The 18,228-nt window shown below is 37.1% G+C and overlaps 1 protein-coding gene across 3 annotated transcripts in view; it reads left to right on the plus strand.

The window, feature by feature from the left end:
• LOC149556854 (Kelch repeat-containing F-box family protein) overlaps window positions 1–18,228 on the plus strand; it is a 111,585-nt gene that overhangs the window by 90,106 nt on the left and 3,251 nt on the right. The gene's annotated exons all lie outside the window — the stretch shown is intronic.

Raw genomic sequence — 18,228 nt, forward strand, 5'->3', positions numbered from 1 at the left:
ATCATCACATGTCCATGAATATCAAGTCACATGATATTCATCATGATAGTAATCTAATAATTATAAAGTCGTCACCTTATAATATTAGAGCCAACATTTCATTATAAAAGATTGTCACCTTTTAATAATGTACATAGGGTAGGCCCATAAGTCATAGAGTCACACATATGACAAAAGAGTTACACTTTAAACATCTTTATTAAAAATGATATGACAAAAGAGTTTACACTTTAAACATCTTTACTAAAAATAATACAAATTTACAAAGTTGAGACTCAATCTCATAAACTTACTTTTCAACTATACCAAGTTTTTTTTTGAAATGATCAACCTTCACGTTAGGAAGAGCCTTGGTGAGAATGTTAGCTGTTTGATCACCTATATTAATATATTCCTACTGAATAGCTCTTCTTTCCACCATGTCTTACGTAGTGGTAAGGAATTTCTATATGCTTGGATCTATCATGAAATACCAGATTCATAGATAACTTGATATAACTTCGGTTGTCAAAGTGAATAGTGGTAGGTTTCAGAGGCTCACAAAATAAGCTAGAAAGCAAATTTTGAAGCCAAACTGCTTCTCTAGCTCCCATAGCTACTGCAATATACTTTGCCTCAATAGAACTCTAAGCAAATGAAGCTTGCTTTCTGTTAATCCATGAGATCATAGCTGATCCTAAGCTGAAACAACATCCTGATGTGCTCTTTAGGTCTTTTACACTTCTAGCCCAATCATAATCAATATATCCATGTAAATCCAAGCTAGTATTCTTATATTTAAGTTCATACCCAATAGTGCCTTGAAGGTACTTTAATAACAAGATGTATTTCACGAGGTTCACACATGAACTAACTTAATGCATTCACAACATCGTAGATATCAGGTCGAGTATTCACAAGATACATCAGAGACCCAATTATTTGTTTGTATAAAGTGGGATCAATTAGTCTGGATTCAACACTTTAGCTTTTGTAAGTTGGTTTCCATAGGAGTTGACATAGATCGACAGTTCCACATTCCAAATCTTTTCAGAATATTGACAATATACTTCTTTTGATGTAGGAAGATATTCCTAGACTTCTGACGAACTTCCAATCCAAGGAAGTAATGAAGAATCCCTAAGTCCATGTCAAATTCAGAAGTCAAATCTTTCTTACACTAATTAATGAGATGGTCTTCTCTTGTAATTAGAAGGTCATCAACATAAAGAATTAGAATCAACATATCACCTTTAGTTACTTTAAAGTAAAGATTTGGATCAGCATCATTCTTGGTGAATCCAAGACTTAGAAGATATTTATCAATCCTTTCATACCAGGCTTGGGGAGCCTGTTTGAGTCCATATAGAGCCCTTTCCAATTTACATACATAGGAGGCAGCATCACGAGTCACAAATTCTTTTGGTTGTTCCAAGTACACTTCTTCCTCAATTGTTCCATTTACAAAAGCGGATTTTACATCCATTTGATGAATTTTCCAACCTTTAGCTACTGTAATGGCTATTATAGATCTAATTGAGGTATACCTGGCAGTTGATGCAAAAGTTTCTTCAAAATCAATTCCTTCCTTTTGAGAAAATTCTCTAGCCACGAAACGAGCTTTATGTTTTTCAATGCTACCATCTGCAACATACTTAACTTTGAAGAGCCATTTAGATGAAACAACAAATTTTCCTTTAGGTCTAGGAACTATATCCCAGACATCATTTTTTAGTATGGACTTATACTCTTCCACCATTTCATCTTTCCAAACTTGATGTGTAAGTGCTTTTGAAGCATTAGAAGGTTCAGAGTTTGGACTCTTATAAATGAATGCATTGTATGTTAATTTTCGAGGTCTTTTGCTTTCTCTGAATGTCCCTGAAGGTGCTGCAAATTCATCTCCCTCTATAATTTTCCTTGCCCAAAGTGGCCTTTTAGAATTATTATCAAGACTCTCTTCTTGAGTCTCTGGAGGGATCTCATTTTCATTTGAAGTCTCTTTAGGGTACTCCCTTTGAATCTCAGGAGCAGGAGTCTCTTCTAGGGAACAAAATAAGTCATCCGTATCTAGTTCATCTGAAATTTTGGCTCTTTTGAAAGCAATATCTTCTTCAAAGATGACATCTCTGTTGAGTTCTATTTGTTTTTGTCCAGGTATGTAGATTCTGTACCTTTTTACTGTTTCACTAAAACCAATAAAAATTCTTTTTCTTCCAGTAGGTTCTAACTTTGTCGTTTTCTCCTTAGGTACATAAACATACATAGGACATCCAAATATCCTTAAATGACTAATGTCAGGTTTCATTCCTGAATATGCTTTTTTAGGAGTTTTGTTGTCCAAATGTGACTAAGGACATCTATTCTGAATATAGAATGTTGTATTAGATGCTTCAGCCCAAAATGACATACTCAAGTTTTGATCATATATCATAGCTCTAGCAACTTTTACAATGGTTCTATTTTTCCTTTTAGCAACTCCATTTTGTTGAGGATTCTAGGGAACTGTAAACTCCCTCTTAATCCCAACAAGTTTGCAAAATTCTTTAAATATTTCAGAGGTGTATTCTTTCCCATTATTTGTTGTTAGAACTTTAATGTTCTTTTTTGAGGAGTTTTCAGTGATAGTTTTGAATTCTTTAAATTTAGAAAGATTCTCTTCAAATTCTTTGCACTTAAGGAAGTATATCCATGTCTTCCTTGAAAAATCATCAACAAATATCACATAGTACAAGAACCCTCCTATGAATGGTGTAGACATGGGTCCACATAGGTCAGAGTGCACTAGTTCTAACAAATCTTTAGTTTTCTCAAACTACGAGGAAATGACTTTTTAGTGTTTTTCCCCAAGGCACAACCTTTGCAGGATTCATTGTGAATTTGACTTAATTTGGGCATTCCAGTTACCAACTTCTCCATAGATGTTAGAGCACGAAAGTTGATATGACCTAATCTTCTATGCCAGATTTCATTTGAATCTGAAGTCTCATGAACAAGTGCAATATTTGTCTTAGTGCAAAGCTCATATAATAGTCGTTTTCGTACTCCTATTGTTTGAGCCTTCTTTATAGTTGAATTCTTAGCCCATGCTAGCACTTTGCCTTCCATGAAAGTAATTCTATAACCATCATCTTCAAGTGCTGACATAGATATTAAATTCCTTTTAATACCTGGTACATATAGAACTCCAGGAAGTTGAATAGATTTTCCAGATTTTAATTTGATGGTGCAAGTTCCAATTCCTTTTATGAAATGTGCAGAATCATCCTCAATTATAACTTCTTCATCTATTTCTATTTGCATGCTTTCTAGGTTATCTTGATATCTAGTGATGTGTCTTGAAGCTCCACTGTCAATTATCCAAGTGTTGGACTTAGTTGATATTTTACTGGACAAGGCTAAGTAGAAGGCACAGTTCTCAGAATCTTGACCTTCGATTGATTTATCAGTTTTGACAAATGATGCTTGAAGTTTTGATCGATCAGACAATTTAGTGCATAATGTCCATAGTGATCACATTTGAAAAATTGAATTTTGGAGAAGTCTTTCTTCTGTTTTGACTGTCCTTTTCCATGAAAGTTCCTTTTGCTTTTGGTGTTCTTCTTACCCTTCTTATGAGAGTTGGTGTTAAGAACATGAATGTCTTCATCTAAGGTTTTATGTTTTCCTTTAACCATTAATCTCAACTCTTCTTGAAGATAATCAGATCTTAATCACTCTAGTTTTGGGATTTTAGATCTTGCACTTATACCTTGTACAAAGGACTCCCAAGAATTTGGTAGTCCTCCTAAAGCTGTTAGGGATAATTCTTGGTTGTCAATCTGATAACTGACTGCAGATAATTGATCTTGCAATTCTATGATTCTCATGAAGAAGGCATTTACTATTTCTCCTTTATTCATGCTGATATTATTCATTTGTCTTTTAAGAGCAAGTTTTCTACCAGTGTTATTTACTATAAATGCATTTTCAAGAGCTTTAAATATGCGATATGTTGTTGCATGTTTTGCCACAATAGGCACTATGTGATCTCGAACAGCATCCACGATTATCTTCATGGCCTTCTTATTATTCTTGATTCATAGAGTTTCTCTGGATCATCTTTAGGTTCTTCCTTTTCTTCTTTTACAAAGGAATCTAATTTGTTCTCTTTCAATAGCATCATTCTACAAAGTTTCTAGGATTGAAAGTTATCAACACTTGTAAGGTGGTGTTCGAATCTTAACATGTTTGTCATCTTGAAGAGTAATGAAAGACTGCAACTTAATGTGGAATCTGATCTCTTAAAGTTAATGAGATCTCTCCTTAACAAGACTCTGATACCATGTAAAGTTTCTTACTAGATTCCCATGTGAGGCTGACTGATGCACAATTTGTATTGCAGATTTGAACACTGATGTCAATGAATTTGAATTGCTCCAGAATCTGTATAAGTTATTACAAAAATAATAGAGATAACAAAGATGTTCTTTAACTTGAGATGCTATTGATCCTTTGATATACTTGCATTAATTGATTTCAATGCCTTGTTATGTGAGGCAGATCAAGTATACATATTACACGGAGTGGTGTGAAGGTGAATGGACATGTTTCCAAATGGAGACATAACCATTCACCGTCATACCGGTTTAATGTTTGTTTATCATACCTGATTATAGTTAGACTTAACACAAGTCTTAAACATGTATAACTGATCCTAATGAACTCGATTCATATGCAGCCTGATATTTATATAGATCGATAATGATCGTTAAATCAAAGGAATCAGAATAAGTTTCGATCATGGCTGAGATGTGATTTCAGATAATATATATATGTTCATTGGTTCAACTGTATCGATCATATGCAGAATTTTGAATTACATATACTGCCATTATATATATATGTATGTATATATAAAAATATGTACATCATACTGGTATACTTATACATTTGTATTATATAGATCTGATCAGACTGAAGCTACATGCTTTAACAAGCATAAAATAATCTTTATTCAACCTTATTATAGAAAAAGCAATAATCTTTTTTTTAAAAATAATTCTCTTTCCATTCAACTCAAGGACAGTAGTACTATACTATCTATTGAAAACAACAAAGCAAAATAAATCTTTTTCTTTCTTTTGAAACAAATGCTACTATGTTTTAATAAGTTGTAGCTCAAACTTTTACTACCTATGAATCAGATTTAAAATAACTAGGAACAACTGTCAGAAATCGTTTGATAACTAATATACACGAATACTTTCATTTCCTTAACTAATATACAAGAATACTTTCATTTCCTTTTTTATTTCATAACGTAGGACAAAGATAAATATCTACACCTTACTTTTCTTTCAATAACAGCAGTTTTTGAAAAAAAAACAGAACCCATTCAAATAGCATAAAATAAATATGAAAACACAATTGATGGGAAGACTCCCATAATCATAAGAAAAAAGTCGTCCTTCAAGGAAATCAGCAACTCTTCCTTCATAAAGGACATCCCAAAAAAAAAACTGAACTTTTCCTCTAACAAATAACACAGAATAAAACTTAATACAAATGGAAGGGGAACTATCCCACATGAGGTCTCAACAAGGCATTCATTTCGACACAAGGGGATAATAATATCAACAGCAATTCTACACTCCAAGCTTCTTCAGTCCTTCACATGAAACCTGTCAACAACAAAAAATACAATGCCATGAAAGGCTCACCTCCCAGCCTAGGCTTTTTCAAGGCCACCCCCGAGCTAGGAGAACTAGATACCAAACTGGGTACAAACATACAAGTCACTAAATAGAACAATAACAACAACCCAAATTTCATAAAATCATACACACCCATTTTTCCAAGCTTCACTATGACCTTCAATGGTCCACAATGGGGTGAAGGTGGACATCTCAATGAGGAGATTTCTAACATATAACAAGAACACTTGCCATCCTAAGCAAAAGAATACACATTGCTATCACATAACATACCTCAAAAATCCTTATGACCTCCAATAAGGCTTGCTAGCCAAAAACCCTCTTATGTGCCCCATTTGCAAAGTGGCACAAGGAACACATATATCCTTGCTGCACCCCTCTCCTCCTTGAGGAGAGAGACTACAATTAAAGGAGTCACCTCCCTTCACCCACAAGGCCATCTCTACCTCCCAAGGAAGAGATGGGCCTTGATACTCCTACAACAACACATACAATAAGAGAAATTTTTGCAACAACAAGATTACTCACAACAAAATTCTTGCGCGTTACATTTTCTCAAGACAAGAAAACACAACACAATACCTTATATCTACTACTACCACCAATAACATCAAATACATAATGTGAGAGAGTGTGGGATAAAGACCAACCTTGGTCAAGCTATGGCAAGAAAATTGATGAAGAGCCTCCTTCTAACCTCCTAAAATCTCCTAACTCCTAGAATGCTTCCGATGTTGGAGAGTGGGTGAAACACTTCGCCAACAATGGAGGAATCCACTGGAAAGACTACATATTTCCCACAACTCTATTGGAGAAAATATGAGCTCTCATTAGTCCCTCTTTCCTACCCCTTACAGTTTACCATGTTTGGCAACTAAAAAGGTGGCTTTGAAAATGGAAAAAGGTCTCTTGCATCAAAATGGAAGGTTGCCTATCCAAGGTCATGCTTCCAAGAGTTGATTTTTGTCCATCTTGGAAAATCAACTTTTGGAAGGCCTCCCAAGTCAACTATGGGTTCTCCTAGGACTAAAAATATTACAATGTAATTGGTAAAATACTTGCTTGTTATTAATAGAGACCAAGAGGTCTATATATAGAAAAGAATAAATGATGTTTCCTTAGGAAATGATTATAAAGAATAGAAATATTCTATTCTATAGAGCTAAAAAATAAAATTAAAGAAAGCTAATAGATAATTACAACTAACTAAATATTAGAAACATCTAATATTTACAATAGATTACAAAAAGAGAACCATTAACTAATAATAGAAGCTTATCTATTATCGTAATACCCTCTCTTAATGGTTAATCTATCCACAACACCAAGTTGTCCTCTGAATTTGACAAACATATCAAGACCAAGAGGCTTGGTGAGAATGTTTGCAGTCTGCTCTGTGGTAGGAACATACTGCAAGTATATTGTCCTATCTTCAACCAGCTGTCATATGTAGTGACAATGAACATCCACATGCTTGGTTCGTTCATAGAAGACTGGATTTTGTTCTAACTTGATAACACTTTCATTATCAACAAACAAAGTGGTCGATTCTGTTGGTGACATTTGCATATCGCCAAGCATCTGACGAAGCCAAACAATTTCACAACTTGCCTTGACTATCCCTTTGTATTCAACCTCTGTAGAGGAGAGAGAAACTACCTGCTACTTCTTATTGGTTCATGTGACAACACCAGATCCCAAATTGAATGCATTTCCAGAAGTTGACTTTTTATCATCAACAGAGCTTGCCCAATATGAATTCGTGAACCCACTGAGTCTAGGATTAGAACTTCGAGAGTAAAGAAGTCCATAATTTGAAGTGCCCCTCACATAATGAAGCACAGACTTTTCTACTATCCAATGATCAACCTTGGGAGCTATCATAAAGCATGAGATGTGGTTGTTGTGAAGCTGATATCAAGCCTCATAGCAGAGAGGTAGATGAGGCTTCCTACTAGTTGCCCGTACATACTATCATCAATGGGAGGAGAATCAGACTTGGTTGATAACTTGAGACCTTTCTCCATGGGTGTAAATGCAGGCTTGCAATCTTGTATACAAAATTTGTCTAACAAAGCCCTGGCATATTTGGACTGAGAGGTGAATATACTAGAAGATTGTTGCCAAACCTCAACACCTAGGCAATAATGCATGAGCCCAAGATCTGTCATATCAAAAGACTAGTATAATTTCTGTTTGATTCCCTTAATCAAAGATGTCGAACTGCCAGTGATTATCAAATCATCCACATAAACAACCAGAAGGATGATGTCACTACGAATAGTCTTGATGTACAAATTTGAGTCTAAAGAACTCCTTTAGAAGCCTTGATCACTGAAGTACTTATCAATTTTTATTTACCATGCCCTAGGGGCCTTCTTTAAGCTATAGAGAGCTTTCACCAATCTGAGAACCTAATGGTTTTTACCATTAACCTTTAAACTAGGATGTTGTGTCATGTAGACCTCTTCTTGGAGATCACAATTTAGGAAAGCAGTCTTGACATCCATCTGATGGACCTTCTAGCCAAACTGTGTTGTCATGGCTAGGACTAATCTGATTGTGCTCATCTTTGTAGTAGGAGCAAAGTCTCCTCATAATCAATGCCCTACTGCTGAGAAAAACCCTTCGCAACTAAACAAGCTTTGTACTTGTCCAAAGCACCATCAGATTTGTATTTGATTTTGTAAACTCATTTGCAGCCAATGGGTTTCTTCCCTAGTGGAAGATCAAAAAGGACCCAGGTGTTGTTCTTCAACAAACTTTGGTGTTCAAATGTCATAGCTTGTTCCCACTCTCGAATTCCTTTAGCCTCGAAATATGTTTGAGGTTCAAACACACAGTGAATGTTGGCCGCGAGAGCAAAGTTAACAAACTCTATAGGTTTGCTCTTTTTTCGAGTAGTCCTCCCTTCAATGAGCTCATCATCATGAAGATCAACAAGTGTCTTAGCCCACCACTTAGGCTGAAGAGGAGAACGACCAACATTAGTATCAGGAGATGCTTGGTGATCAAGTTCCTCATCAGAAGAATCTGGATTAAACTCAGGTGAAGCATCTAGAAAGTGAGGTGATCCTGTAGGAGAAGCTGAAGGTGTTTGTATAGGTATCACTGGTATAGCTAAAGCTACAGGAGCTATTGGAGCCCTCCCATCAAGTGGACCTAATGGAGGCCTAACTCCGAAATCATGAGCCTTCATAGGCTGGTTTGTTGGATCAGGAATAGGAGAAACATGCATGAATGGGCCTTGCTGCTCATTAAAGACTACATCACGACTGTACAGGATATGAGATGTCTCAGTGTCAATCAAGCAGTAGGCTTTGTGAAGACAACTGTATCCAGCAAGCATGAGTTTCTGACTCTTGACATCTGACTTGGTGCATGGCACATCAAGGATCCAAACAAAAGCAAGGGAGCCAAAAGCCTTCAAGTGAATGATTCTGGGCTTGTGATCTGACTAGGTCTCTTCCAGAGTTTTACCTTTGACTGCCACTATGGGTGACTGGTTCAAAAGATAAACTGCAATGTTGACTGCTTCTGCCAGAACTTCTTCGGAACATTTCTGTGTTCCAACATGAATCAAGCCATCTTGGCAATTGTTCCATTTTGACGTTCAACTACACTGTTGTTGTAGTGTGTGGGGTGTGGTTAATTGGCATTTGATGCCATGAGTATCCAACAAGCTAGAGAAGTTAGTAGAACAAAATTGCCCGCACTGTCTGATCTAAGAGTAATAATAGATTTCCTAGACTCTTTTTCAACTAAAGGTTTAAACTTCTAAAATATAGGAAATGCATCTAATTTCTTTTTAAAAAAATACACCCACATTTTTCTACTGAAATCATCAACAAACAATAGAAAATACTTGGACCCAAGAACAGGAGGAGTGGCCATAGGGCCACAGATATCGGCATGAACAAGCTGAAGTACTTGAGAAGCTTGCCATAAATCGTCACTAGTGAAAGGTGTGCGATTTTGCTTCCCAGCCTGGCATGCATCACAAACTCCAATCTGTTGAGTTTGAATCTCTAGCAAACTGTGGACAAGCTCTTCTCGATCAAGATGAGAGAGAAAATGCACATTTAAGTGCCTATAGCACTGATGCCAAAGTGTGCTAACAAAAGACCGCCGAGCAGCCATAGTTAAGTCCCGAGAATCACCAGAATCAACAAGTCGGAAAAGACCATGATCCTCAAGACCCACTGGAACAATTGACTGAGTTGCCCTATTAGCGATGGTACATTGATGTGAACTGAAGGTGACATCCAAGCGTGGAGAATGCCATAGTAATTGATAGATTGAGAGTAGATTTAGTTCCATCCTTGGAACATAGTACAGAGTGAGGAAAATGAGATTCCTCTCAACAGACTGAATTTGTATGTTGCCTTTACCGACAATGGTGTACTCTTCTCCCTCACCAAAAGTAATAGAATCTAAGTAAGGCTGGTAGTTAGTGAACCAGTCTCTGCGATGGATGAAATTATGAGAGGCACCTGAATCAATATACTTGGTAGATGACTTCACATGATTTGCAGGTCTTTTAGCCATGAAGGCATAAAAGGTAGATTTTGTCTGTTTAGTGTGCTTTGCACTGTTCACTTTGGGTTGCAAACCTGATTGCTTAGATTGGGCAATTAGGTCTTTCCGACATTCAGCTTTCATGTGACCACACTTGTGGCAGTAGTTGCATTGAATGTTCTTCTTTTGGGAGCCTTATGAAGCTGGAGCAAAGGACTTCTGCTGAGAAGACTATTGAGACTTGCCTTTATCCTTTTGAAAGGATTTAGTAGCAAAGACTTGCTTTGTGGAGGTAGAGCTGAATTTGTTACCAAACTATTGTTTCCACTGATCTTACTAAAACAAAAGTGTGTAGAGATCCATGAACTTCAGATCAACACTAGAAGACATGATATTGAGAGTCTCAATAAAATGCTCGTAGGACTTCGGTAAACTCTAGAGAGTGATAACCATCATGTCCTCTTCCTCCATCTTGTGAACAATGGCAAGCAATTGATCACAGATTTTATGAATCCTATTTTGGTGAGCCTGGAGCAATGTTCGCTCATCCATGATAATAGAAAACAAAGTGTTCTTCAAGAAGAAAGATCTGCTTTTCTTAGAAGTCTCCTGAAGATTTTTGGGATGTGCCCATATCTCGACATCTGTCTTGTCAGATAGAATCTGAGAGAGCTGATCATCACCTATAGATATTTTGAGAAGCATCACCACCTCTTGATTATTCAAATCCCATGTATCTTGTTCAACACTAGGGGCAATCAGATGTGTAACACCCAGAACAAATTGATCAGTATTCAAATATTAAAAAATTGCTATTATCCGCGGCTTCCAAGTGCCATAATTTTGACCATTGAATTTGGAATTGCTCTCAAGCAGAATATTAGTCAATGATGCCATAGCATGTTTTTCAATGAAATAATATGAAAATCTATGAAGGGACATTCTTTGAGGCAAAAAAATGTAATACCCAAAAAAATTGAAAGGTGCTCCTAGAAAGAGCTCAAAAAACCCAAAAAGAGTATGTTGTCAGTTTTTGTATCCACTGGCTTGAAAATTGAGGCAAGAAAATCGAGTCTCCCAAAAAATTTGGACAATTGCTCAATTGAGCCCAAATTTGTAATTAGAATTTTTTTCGAGCCCAAAAATTAAGGTTTCAAATAGAAAAGTCCTGGGCTGAAAAAAGTTTGAAATCAATGGCGAATCTATAACAAAAAAACTTAGTTTCTAGGCACGAATATGCTGCTGAGGGTTTTAAGAAACCCTTGGTGTTGCTCCCAGCCCTAGATGTGCAGAAAAAGGGACGAAAAGGCCCCAAAAACAGTCACATTTTTTCAAAAATGACTAGAAAAAACTGTGAATATTGATCATCAATATTCTTAGACAAACCCTAGTTCGAAGCAAATATTTCAAAAAAATAATTCTAAAAATAGAGTATGATAATTTCTAGAAAAGAACTTATGATTTTTTGATTTTTTTAAAGAAGTGGCTTTGATACCGTATTATGAAGTAATTGGTAAAATACTTGCTTGTTATTAATAGAGATCGAGAGATCTATATATACAAAAGAATAAAGCGATGTTTCCTTAAGAAATGATTGTAATTCTAGCTAAAAGAAAGCTAAAGAAAGCTAATAGATAACTAAAGCTAAATAAATATTAGAAACATTCTAATATTTACAAAAAATTACAAATTGAATAATAGAGGAGAAAGTTGAACATACGAGAGGGGATATAAAAGTTTTGATTTGCTAGATGATGACTTTGCCAGAATACCCAGTTGCCACTTGTGTGAAGAGTCTTTTCATTGATTTGGTCAGCATGCTGTCAAATTGATGTTTGAAGCTTTTATAAGGAATGTTTTGCAAGTTCTTAGTCTGTTGATGGAGTGGTAGGGTAATATCCCATTGTACATGTCATAGCAAATGGAATAAGTTGAAGTTAAAGCCTATTTCATTGTGTGTAATCCCATGTGGGGAGAGCTGCGGGAGACCATAAATTTTTTATTAGACTGAGATTAACTTCCCACAGTGATGGCAAAACTGGCCACTACTAGATTGCAGGAGGAAAAGAGTTTGAAGATGTAAATAATGATGCTTCCACGAATATTGAATGAACATGGCAAAGTTACCGTGAAACAAGATTACACCAATATGAGAATTATGAAAATCTAAATATGCCCCATGATGCATTGGATGACGAATGCAAACAGGTTAGGAAGGATGACAAATTTTATGATTTCTACTAAAATTCTAGATCAGTGAAGTCAACATTTGTCCATTTTCAGTTAAGGAATCTTGTTTGGGCAACTTCAGGGCATGATGTTTACCTAGTGAGCAACTATTCTCTTATACATTGATGCTCAGTGAAGTGAAAAAGGACTGAAATCTAGACCCATCATATTTCTAGACACATAATACCTGCGAAAAAGGTGGACGTAAATACTAGAGGCACTTATGTATCATCTACGTTATGACTGTAATAAAAGTTCATAGCCTCCATCATTGAACTTAATCAATTTCCTCTTCTAGCGAATCAAAGATAGAAATAAATTGTGGAAATGTTTGATGCCATCAATGAATAATGTCTGAATCAAAGCCACGATATGGGTGTTGTTCGGCAAAGACATGCAACTGGTCTTGAATAGTTCTTTCTGGCCTGGAGCATATCAATACTATGTAGCATAAGACACAAATCCAAAGCAAGCGCAATATCTCTCCTTTGGAAGAATAGATTCAAGTGAAGAATGCTATCCCACAAGAGGCATTGCCATACATCTACTTAGCATTTGCAAAGTTCAATCTACTCGTGAAGGGAGTTCTTGCATATTGCAAGCAAGTGTGATGGTTTTTCTCTCCGCTGTGTTGAAGGGAGTCCTAGTAGGTTGTGGAAGGTCCAATTGAACACTTTGTAAAAAAATCATCATGGAGAGTTGGGTCACTGGCAATAGGGAGAATTGAATCTCCTGGCTTATTACTATTACCTGGAAGGGTTACGATACTAACTCCAATCATGCTCTGGTCTTTGACAGTATTGCAAATAGTCAAGATGGGGACAACGTAGATTTTAAATGTGATTTATATGCCATGTTATGAAGGGATTGTTGTTTGGTGAGGTGCTGATTTGAAAGAGGATTGTTCAAGAACGTTTTAGACAATTCTTAATACCAAGTTTTAAGAAGACACCCGCAACCTAATATATGTGAGTGGAAATGTTTTTTAGAGCCTCTCATGAAAAATTGTGTGTCTTCTCTTCATCAAGAAGACAGAAGCTAGGAGTAAAATCCAACCAGAATCAAACTTGGAAGGGTTGAATCGAATCTCCTGGCTTATTACTGTTACCTAGAAGGGTTACGATACTAACTCCAATCATGCTCTGGTCTTTGATAATATTGCAAACAGTCAAGATGGGGACAACATAGATTTTAAATGTGGTTTATATGCCATGTGATGAAGGGATTGTTGTTTGGTGAGGTGCTGATTTGAAAGAGGATTGTTCAAGAACGTTTTAGACAATTCTTAATACCAAGTTTCAAGAAGACACCCGCAACCTAATATATGTGAGTGGAAATGTTTTTTAGAGCCTCTCATGAAAAATTGTGAGTCTTCTCTTCATCAAGAAGACAAAAGCTAGGAGTAAAATCCAGGCAGAATCAAACTTGGGAGGATTACAGTTTCTTTTAATGCCTCCGCAACAGATCGTATTACTGAGGTTGTCCAAATACTTGCAAATGGAAAAGGCATCTACCCAAGGCGGGTATATGTTTTCCTTACGTGGTGTGCAGTCAAAATATATATGCTGGTCCAAAGGTGGATACACTGAACTGACTCGCACGCGTGATCCGATTACCTTTGCACTCCATATACCTTCATTGCAAATCTCAAAAATGCCCTTCGTGGTCGTAGTCTTGAGTGATAATACGTGAAAACACTATAGTTGATAGTCTCACATTTGCTGAGGAAAGGTATTTTCTAGTCTATTTATTAGGAGCCGCACACTTTATAAATGTCTAAGCAAAAGCTTGAGACATCATGAAGCCCAATTTGCTTGTGGGTCCCAGCTCAGCGGACAAGTTAGATATTTTGAACAAACGAGGTAGTGATGTGGATCCAAGGTGCCACGTGTCGCGACGTCGCTATGTCGCGATGACGTGGCAAGATGTTGAGGTGTCATGCGACATAGCGACAAGGCACCGTTGGGTAGGATTGATGACATGGAAATGGTGACATGGCATATATTACGAGGTGGTGATGTGGATCAAGATGTCACGTGTCGCAACATCGCTATGTCGTGATGACGTGACAAGATGATGATGAGGATAGCAACATAGCGACATGTGGCGGTAGACGTTGAGGTGGTAGTTGCAGGACAGACGCACCAAATTGTGCCACGTGGCACAATCGATGGTCGTCACTATGTTGCCAAGGGAAGATGCACACTAGTTAACCATGGCGACATGGTAACCCAATCGGAGGCTGTCATGTAGCAGAGGGCCCAGTTAGATGTGGTAGTCTGAGGACCAATCAGATGGTGCCATGTGGCACCTAGGTGGCAAAGGTGTTGACAGGACAGGTGATTCAGTAGGGATGGACCAATCACCTCGTGATAGGCATCAAAGCTCGGTCAACCCAAGTTTGACTTGGATGCAAAAGGGAGGGAAATTTGTGAGTTCAAAAATATTAATTTTTAATTGATTCCCCATTTTGAATGCACGGATGATTTTAAATAAACTTTGGTTTATATTCTAAAGTTTAGGCTTTAGCCTAAAATTAAATTTTTGCAAATTTTATGGCCTTGTCATGCATTTTCAACTTGGAATTTCTTTTGATCACCCTGGGTATGCCTTTTAGACCAACATATGACTATCATATATCAATGGAAAGCTCTCAGAACGAGCGTTCCAAATTTGCCAATTATTTTTGCACAAGAAGCAGTATGTGAGATATTTTGGGTTTTGTTCGAGGTGCTTGTTTTTCAATTGCATTCTAGTATGGCAGTTCAAACTTGTTTTCTAATGAAAAGACGAAGTGGGTAGCTACTAGATTTGGAGAGGACCTTAGTAATAGTGATATTTTCCTTCCAAATCAGCTGGTGAGGATTTTATCAACATTTTAGATGCATCTCTGATATTTCCACCAGAGTAAGGATTTCTCATCATTCTTGGAGATATTTTGAGATTTGATTCAGATTTTGGTTGTAGAGAGAAGAGAAGCTTTGTAGCAGCATGGGATGGAGATTCAAGTGGACATGTGTCATTTCTAGATCAGATCCGAAGTCTTCTTCCTTCTCTATATTTTTCTCTTTTTCTCTCATTGTAAGGGTTGGTTCCAGTTTATTGGAAGGTTTTCTATTGCTGTGGTACCACCTAGGGTTGGTTCCCAAGTTTTCTGAGCAAGTTCTCAGCTGGGTTTCCACCATTTCTTAGTGTATATCTCTTGTATGGACAGCATTTAATGGAGTTCTATGTACAGTTCTAGCCTATTGAGTTGTTTTATGAGTTATCTACATGCATCTTGAATGTATTGTTTCAAAGAAATGAATGCAAGGAATAACAAATTTCTTAGTTTCATTCTGATTCTCATCTCCTATCTTTGTTGTCTGCAATGTTTTGTGGTTTAGGAACAAAGAGCTTAAATCCATTTGCAACCCCTTAAAGCTATATGTCTTGTTAGGTTTTGCTATTGGAACAAAGAGCCAAGTAAATGCTTACTTATCTTGACAGGGTTGCAGGTTTCATGAGAAGGATATTTCATGAGTATGAGGGCTTTTATGAACATTGATGTTTGATTCCTAAAGTGATAGGATAGATTTGATATCTTGATGTATCGGATATGTCACTGGTATCATGGATGTATCTTTGTGATTTCTAGAATTGCCCAATATTTAAGGCATTGATTAGTTATAGGATCAACATGTTCTTGCTGTTGCATATTTGGCTTTTGCTGATATCAATCTTTAATCAATTATCCTTTTCCCTTTCTGTTTAGAAGCTGAAGGGATGCCCTCACTCAGCTTGTGAATTTCATAGGTTTTGTAATTTGCTATTGTAGGCCTTTGTCATTGCATAAGTATAGGAGAAATAAGGGTTTTATCTACTTTTGTATAGACTTAAATTGTATGCTTTTGGAACTGGTACCATATGAATGAATCTATAGGTTCACCACCTAGGTTTTGTAGAGCCTGAAGGAGTATAGCCTTATAGTTGGCCCTAAGGTCTGAATAGGTATGTTGAACATGAGAATTAGCTAACCCTAGATGTATTTGTTCCTATCATTGGATTGTTGAAAAGCTATTAATTCAGGAGCCAACAAGTCCAAGAAATCACATATATACATTAATAACGTGCAAAAATTACAACATCACATGATTCAAAGCACTATTCAACCGAATTAACTCAATTTAAAGTACAACATCTGCACTTCCCAAACATCTGGCTGAAAATGTGTAAGAGCATTATCAAGTATTTCACTTTGGAGGGAGGTATGGGGTTTAGTACTATCACCTTGCCTCTTTCAGCCATATTTGTAACAAGGACCTCATTTCCATTCCGTTCTTATTGCACTCTTTGGAAAATTCTGTGATGGAATCTTTGGAGGCCATTAATTTTGGGAAAAAGTCGGTTATTCTCCACCAAGGGTTGGTTTTTTGTCTATTACAGTTTCATCGTGCGCTTTGCCCCTCTCCCAGCCTTAATGTGCTTCTCATTGCTAACCAACCCAATTATACTTCCTCGACCTCTGGTCAAGCTAAGCACTCCAGCCCGGTCTCCTTAATTAATTGTCTAGAAACCTCGGGTGTTAAAAGAAAAAAGGAGTTGGAATACCTTGCCGCGGGTTCAAGTAAAAAAAACATGAAGACCACCCTCAACCTTATTGACAGTGATGAAGAGATTGTTCACCATACCTGTTGCTCTTCCAAGATTACTAAGGAAAAGGGGAAGCAAGCTATTAGAAATTTGGCCATTAAGGAGTCCTCTAAGGATACTACTATTAAAGAAACCCCTGATTCAAACTTCGATGATTCCTCTTCCAAGGATACCCAGACCCCCGAGAATGTCCCTCCCCCAATCACCAACCCCCCATCACCTATTTGACCCTGTCCCCCACTTTACCCCAGATTGTCATTCCCAATTCCCCCTCGCACTCCCCCTCTAATACTTTTGTGACAGGTGTGAATGTTGTTGTGGGGAGTTAGACTGGCGGTGTGCTCGACTCTCTAAGAAACCAAGTGGATCAGCTCGAAAAGACGGTGGATCAGCTGAAAGATGAGATTGGTGGACTGCACAAAAGATTCAAGGATATCAGTAAGATTACTTTGGAAATCATGCATGCCAATGCCACCACCTTGTACACTATGCAGGGGAAGATCCCCAGTGCAGATGCTACTCAAGAAAAAGATGCTAAGGAGCTTTTCTAGTTCCTTAATGAAGAGTGGGTTGGCATTTTGCTGTCCAGGAGGCTCGGTGGTAGCTAGTTGGTTTCTGTTATGGTGGTTTCATTTTTGCTTTGATAGCCCATAGGGCTTTGATACTCTTAATATTTTATATATGTTTAAAAACTCTAGCCCTGTGTGGCTTAATAGTTTAGTCTACTATGGTATTATGAGCTCTCGTAGTTTATTTTGATTTCTCTCAAATGATCATGCTAGACTCTTAAGCTCGAATCTTTTCTTAAGTTAGTTTTTGATAGAGGAAAGTTACTCTGGGGCTCTTTATCTTTCTGCTCTTTGGGTACTGTTAATCCTTTGTTAATTTGCATCTAAAGTGCTGCTTGTACCACGGGCCAGGATCCTCTTCCTGCTGCTTTTATCAAAAACAACTTTTGAACAGCTTATGAAATTTTTTCCTTTGGGGCAATACAAACTTCTCTTCTATTTCTTAGATTCTCAGTTGTTTCCTGCATCTCCCCATCCAAATATGAAACTATTTCCTATTGCTTGCTTGGCATGCTTTACCATTTTCAATGTTCACCGTGTAGAATGTCCTACAGTCCTACTCTATTGTACCTACCGAACACAATTGCAGGGTTTTTACATGTATA

Source organism: Cupressus sempervirens, chromosome 5 (assembly GCF_028749045.1).
Source record: "Cupressus sempervirens isolate cs-2001-9-10 chromosome 5, ASM2874904v1, whole genome shotgun sequence".
NCBI classification, from domain to species: domain Eukaryota; kingdom Viridiplantae; phylum Streptophyta; class Pinopsida; order Cupressales; family Cupressaceae; genus Cupressus; species Cupressus sempervirens.